Source organism: Dipodomys spectabilis, unplaced genomic scaffold, assembly GCF_019054845.1.
Source record: "Dipodomys spectabilis isolate Male_0828 unplaced genomic scaffold, ASM1905484v1 ptg000018l, whole genome shotgun sequence".
NCBI classification, from domain to species: domain Eukaryota; kingdom Metazoa; phylum Chordata; class Mammalia; order Rodentia; family Heteromyidae; genus Dipodomys; species Dipodomys spectabilis.
Window position 1 is genome coordinate 5,048,407 of NW_024870695.1, and position 6,866 is coordinate 5,055,272.

Below are 6,866 nucleotides of genomic sequence, written 5' to 3' on the forward strand. Positions count from 1 at the left end.
CTAGAAACTTTAATTTTTTCCATTTGAACAGGGCTAAACCCACTGTATTAAATATTTAAGTCTTGGGAGAAGAAAAGGGAAAAATATGTAAGGTCTTATCTATGTGAGTTTGATTACAGAAATTAAGATTCTCTAAATAATGAAAAAAAAAAAGCCAGGCACCTATGGCTCATGTGTGTAATCCTAGCTATTAAGAGGCTGAGATCTGAAGATCACAGTTTGAAGCTAGCCATGGTAGAAAAGTACCTGTGAAACTCTTATCTCCAATTAACCACTGAAAGAAGAAAAAGGAAACGAAAAAGAAAAGAAAGAAAGAGAGAGAGAGAGAAAGCAAAAAAGAAATGGCGCTGTGGCTCAAGTGGTAGAGCACTAGCTTCGAGCACAAATAGGCTTAGGGATAGCACTCAGACCCTGAGTTCAAGCCCCACAACTGACACACACAGATACACACAAAGATAAATAAGGAAAAAACGGGGAGAACAATGGAAGGAGTCACATTGATCAAGATGCATTATACTCATAACCTGACATGATGAAATTATAGCATCTTTGTTCAACTTTTTTTATTTTGTTCTTTCTGTTTTTTGTTTATTGTATTGTTTTTTGTTTTTTTATTTTTTATTTTTTGCCAGTCTGGTGCTTACACTCAGGGCCTAGGCACTGTCCCTGAGCTTCTTTTGCTCAAGGCAAGCGTTCTATCACTAAGCGACCTTCCCAAGCCCCTGTTCAACATCTTAATTTAAAAAAAAAAAAAAAAAAAAGATGAACAAATGGAGCTTGGTGTGTGGCTCAATGATAAAAAGAACAAAAGTACTCTGCTGGCCTGAGCCCTGGAATTGATTTCCTGCACCATGGGGATGAGGGGCATAAACAGATATTTAATTCCAGTCACATGTATCCTGGGGGTAAAATGGACATTGTTTTTGGCCATTTTATGTAGTTCAGGCAAGTTACTTCATCTTTTAGATGCTTTGTCTTTTCAACTGAAAAGTGAAGATAATTTAATAACCTTTCTAGAGTTATCATAAGGTTTGAATGATATAATGCTTGTAAGGTCTTGGCTCAGTGCCTGACACCTAGAAAATCCCTAATAGCTTTTATCAATGACTATCATTCTATTACTTTAGAGGGAACAATGATATTTTCTATGCAACTTACCTTCAACTAATTTTCCTTGGTTTAAGAGATGCACACTTTTTGCATTTTATCTTTAAAAAGGAGATGCATCTTACCACTGGTAAGATATCAATGACATCACTGATAAGGATGTGTGACTTGTCTAGACAGACACTAAAGAATACTCACCAAAGCCAAGCATCTCGTTTGTTTGTTTATTCTGCAGTACTGGGGCCTGGGTACTGTCTCTTAGCCCTTTTGTTCAAGGGTGTTGCTGCACCACTTGAGCCACAGCTCCACTTCTGGATTTTTGGTGTTTAATTGGAGATAAGCATCTTACAGAGTTTCCTGTTTGGGCTGGCTTCAAACCACAGTCTCCAGATTTCAGCCTCCTAAGTTGCTAGGATTATAGATGTGCACCTTTTGCCATAGTCCATAGAAAACAGAGATTGGAACCTTTTAGTCTGCTTCATAGAGCCTATATCCCAAACTTCTTTGCTCTATAGCAGCTTCAGGGAAACCCTGAGTCCAGTGAACTAAGAGAGTCACCTGGCTAGGGCCTGAATCCATGGCGACCAAATCCCTCCTTTCATCCTTGCAGTGTTTCTGCCTGGAGCTGGATCCCCAGCTCCAGCTTGGGGTTTGTGGCTGTCCTAGATAGATATCAGCTTGTCTACAGGAAGTAGGCCTGGGCTGGGCAGCCTGGCTGGTGCCCCTCCTCCCCATTCTTTTCTCCCTCTTGCTGAGCTGACCTATGACCCCCCCCTTGGCCAACCACTGGGATATCTCCTCCCATCCATTTGACATGGCTTAGACCAATGTCAACAGCCCTACGTATATCTGTGTCTCCCCGTTCATGTCTGCTCTGCTCAGTCTGTGCCAGCCTTTTCAGTGGTTCCTAGGCTTTCTCTCACCCCTCCATCACCAAGGACACCGGCCTCACAGCAGCTGCATTTGTTGAAGGCAGCTTAGGCCAAGGGCCTTGTGCACACTGCCTCATTTTCCCCACGACTGTGCGGTGAGCCAGACAGAGTTGCTGTCTCTCTGTGAAGATACTGACCTGGAACCCAACTCAGGTTGAGCCACTTACCAAGATAAAATAAGAACCCAGAGCCTGGCGTCGGTGGCTCTCACCTAAGGTCCTCCTAACTACTCAGGAGGCGGGGATTGGAGGATTACAGTTTGAAGCCAGCCAGGGCAAGAAAGTCTGTGAGACTCTTGTCTACAGTTAACCACAAAAAGCCAGAAGTGGAGCTGTGGCTCAAGTGGTAGACTAGACTTGAGCACAAAAGCAGAGGGACAGTGTACAGCCCCAGAGTTCAAGCCCCAGGACCAACCAAGACAAACTAGAACCCAGGTGAGCATGACCACTCATCCCCTCTTCTAGGAAATATTATTTGAATCCATTTGCTGGGTGCTTCTCAGGGTTCTAGGTATGGAGTGGTGAAGCCACTCCAGATAAGCTCATGGCCAATGAGCATAAGGGCTTTAGCTACACTTCTGTAGACCTGCCTCCAGATGCTGGCATTGCAAAGGAAGCCAGAGGAGGCTGGACTGGGAGTAACTCCAGGGCCTGCTGAACCAGAGTGACAAGAAGAAAGGAAAGAAGGTCAGAAGAAGGGCCAGCCTGGTTTAGGACAGGAGGCAGGGCTGGCACAGCTACCTTCCTCCTCAGGAGAGCCATTACATGTCCCTGAGGTTGCCGGCTGAGCAATGATAGGGTGGGATTTGTGTCCTTAATGTCATTCACCCCCCAAGAGACAATTCAGTCTCAGCGCCGATTAGCTGGGCAACGGGCCTTCCCACCCCACTTCCCAGCTCCTTGAGAAAGGAGGGCAAGGTTGTTGGCCTAAGGAGATCATGTGTCCTTCTAGCTCCGGCTCACACTCTTAGGAAATGAGGAGATATTGAGACAACAAACAGCCTAACTCAGCCTACAGCACTGAAAGGTTTTAATCAGAAACCTCACCAAAATGAAAACGTTAGCCCACAAAGTTCCTGCCAGCTGGAAATTGTCTCCACTTCAAGCTCTCTCACAGGGCTGTCCAAGACTCAAGCCCTGTGACTCACATCTGTAATCCTAGCTACACAGGAGACTGAGATCTGAGTGCTGAAGTTCCAAGCCAGGCAGGTCAGACAAATCCATGAGAGTTACCTCCAATTAATTAGCAAAAAGCTAGAAGTGGAGGTATGGCTCAAGTGTTGGAGTGCTAGTCATGAGTGAAAAAGCCAAGCAAGAATGCAAGTACCTGAGTTCAAGTCCCAGGACTGGCACATGGTTATGTTCGCACATACACATTGTAGAATATTATTGCTATCTGAGGACAAAGTTGACAGATCTAAACTGTCTCAGCCCTGTCTACTGCAGGTGCATGACCTTGAATAGGATACCCAACTTTTCCAGGAAAATGGGGTAAATAGTGTCTTGCGTGTAACACATGCCTTATGGGTTGTTGTGAAGATTGATAGAGTCACAGAATTTCAAAGGAGGTTTATGAATCAAACCAAGACAGCTAGATTTGTGGTTGCCTTGGGCCAGTACAGGAGGAAGAAGTCAAAACGTGAGAAAGCTGCAAATGTCTGCAGACCCCAAAGGCAAGGCACCTTGAATCTTCTGGGGTTCTGATGTTAGGTTGTGCACTCTGCAAATCCTTGATTTAGCGGGGAGGGGGCGTGTTGCTAAAATATCTCCCAGTGGCATAGTGCTTGCCTAGCATGTGTGAAGACCCGGGTTGGATCCAGAGCACTGCAGAGAGAGGGGGGAGGAGGAAAGGGGAAAGGGGGGGAAGATGGAGGGGGAGAAAAAAGGGAAAAGGGAAAAGGAAGGGGTGGTGAGTAAAGGAGGAGGGAAATGAAGAGGGAGGAAAAAGGATGGGAGTAGGGACAGGGACAGAGGAAGAGGCAGGGAAAGGGTAGGAAGGAGAAGGGAGGGAGGGAGGGAAGGGTAGAGAGAAGAGGGGAAGAAGAGAGAGGGGAGGGAGAGAAGAAGGAGGAAGGGGGAGGAAAAAGAAGAAGGAAAGAAAGGAAAGGAGGAAGGGCTAAACTGCACAGACAGCATTCTCATTCCTCCACTTTGTGATGAAGAGAACTGAGGCTCAGTGTGGTTCTGTTTAAGCTGAGCATCATTTTCTTGTGGCATCAGGTAATTGGTCTCTGTGCTACATGGCCATATGGGGTACCCACTTTCGAGGAGGCTGGAAAGCACTCTCCTATATGCCAAGGAGGTGCGGGGTCTAGAGCCTGCCACGCTTTAAGAGGCCTGTGAAAATATGAGGGAAGGTTGGTTGGTTGATGAGGTTTTTGATTATGCTAGGCAAGAAGCACTCTACCACTTGAACCATACCACAAGCCTGTTTTTGTTTGTTTGTTTGTACTTGAGATAGGATTTCATTAACTACCTAGGGTTGATTTCAGACTCATTGATCTCCTGCCTCCTCTTCCTGAGTAGCTGGGATTGTAGGCTTGTGCCTATAGCTCCAAGAAAATGTTTTAATTTTATTTCAAAAATCAGAAGAAATTTTGAATAAAATAATAAATATGTGGTTATCTGTCTTAGATTATATTTATCTTGATTTCAACTTGTTTATATAATACATTTGTGTGTGTGTGTGTGTGGCTTGAACTCAAGGCCTGGACACTGTTGCTGAGATTTTGTGATCTGTTTTCAGCTTTTTCAGTGATTATTTGGAGAGAAAAGTCTCACAGACCTTCCTGCCTGGGCTAGCTTCAAACCTCGATCCTCAGATCTCAGCTTGCTGAGTAGCTAGGATTACAGGTGTGAGCCATCTGTCATCTATATAATACACTTTTTAAGGGTTTTTGCTTGTTTGTTTTTAGCATGGAGAAAGGAACCATGAAGGCAAAAGGCAGATCTGTTCCTGGTGGCCAGGGCTCTGTTTCTGGGAGCATCTTCTCCTTACCCCCTACCTCATGCCTTTTCTTGGCCTCAGCAAGCCAGGTCAGGACAAGTCCACTGGTGGAGCCACCAACTCCAGTAGGCCCAGGCCATGCTGGCTTAGCCTGTGGTGTCCCCACCCTGCCCCACATTCCCCCACCATGCCCAGAGCAGAGGAAGGGCGGTTCCAATTCCTGGCATAGCCTAGCTTGCTGATTTTTCTCCAGATGGACAAGGTCAAGCTGTACTAGACCAGCCATGCAGACTGGGTTCTACACAGAAGCCTCTTTTTCCTCCAATACCCCTGCAGATCCCTACAATGCCTCCATGTCCTTCCTCACCTCCTGGGTGTCAATTTGCCCATCTGCGAGATGGAGATGAAGAGAGAATGGGTTTATGGAGGCTATCCACCTGCCCGGAGGATCCAGGTCAATCAAGGTGGAAGCAGAGAAGGGAGCACCCACTATTCAGACCTGGTGGCCACCTGGGCAGAAAGGTCACAGCCATAACAGCACATACTGATGGCACCAGTCCCATGCCAAGCCCACCTTCTTACACACCTCATCTTCCCAGTGACCTCACAAGTATTATACATGTTATTCCTATTTTGCAATGTGAAAAGTAGGGCTACATGCATGGGGGCCAAAAATAGTCTATGATAGGCTATGCCCACACGACAGCCACCTTCTTTCTCACCCAGCTGCTATGGAAAATGCTAGCAGGCCCTGGGGAGTTCAGATGTCCCTCTGGCAGTGGATCAGGGCATCCTGATTTGGAAATGGCTGAGGGAGTTATGTGTCCCTACTGCAATATGGGAGACAGTCCTGACTTACACCTACTAATGTATGGCATTATGATAGCTGTGAGGAATGCTGCCTGTAAGATGCCATTGGCTGTCTGGCCTTCCCCTTCTCCACCTCCTCCTTTTCTGCTCATAGGGCTTGAACTCAGGGCCCAGGTGCTTTCTCTAAGCTTTTTCACTCAAGGCTAGATCCACAGCTCCACTTCCAGTTTCCTGGTGGTTAATTGAAGAGAAGAGTCTCATGGACCTATCTGCCTGGGCTAGATTTGAACCAGGGCCCTAAGATGTCAGCTTCCTGAGTAGCTAGGATTATAGCAGGCATCCTCCTCCTGGTAAGCACTCCATCACTTAAGCCATACCCCAGTCCTTTGCTTTGGTTATTCCTCCTCCTCCTCCTCGTCCTCCTGGTCCTCCTCCTCCTCCTCCTCCTCCTCCTCCTCCACCTCTTCCTTTTCCTCCCCCTCTTTCCATAGCCCCTTCTTTCCCCCCAGTCCTTTTTGCTCTCCTTATTTTTCAGTTTTTTGTTTTTGTTTTTTTTTTGGTTGGTTGTGGGCCCTGAACTCTGGGCCTGGGCACTATCCCTCAGCTCTTCATCTCAAAGCTAGAGGGGCTGGGAAGGTGGCTCAGTGGTAGAGCGCTTGCCTTGCATGCCTGAGGCCCTGGGTTTGATTCCTCCTGGGTTTGATTCCACCAAAAAACTAAAAGAAGAGCTGTGGCTCAAATGGTAGAACATTAGCCTTAAGCACAAAAGCTCAGGGCAGCACTGAAGCCCTAAGTTCAAGCCCCAGGACTGGCAAACAAAGTGAGACTCGGGCTGGGAAGGTGGCTCAGTGGTAGAGCTCTTGCCTTGCATGCATTAGGCCCTGGGTTCCATTCCTCAGCACCACATAAGCAAAAAGAAAAAAGTTGGAAGTGGCGCTGTGGCTCAAGTGGTAGAGCGCTAGCCTTGAGCTGAAGAGCTGAGGGACAGCGCCCAGCCCCAGAGTGCAGGCCCCACGACGGGAACCAAAAAAAAAACAAAAAACTTCCAGAAGAATCTATAGCTCTCCTTTT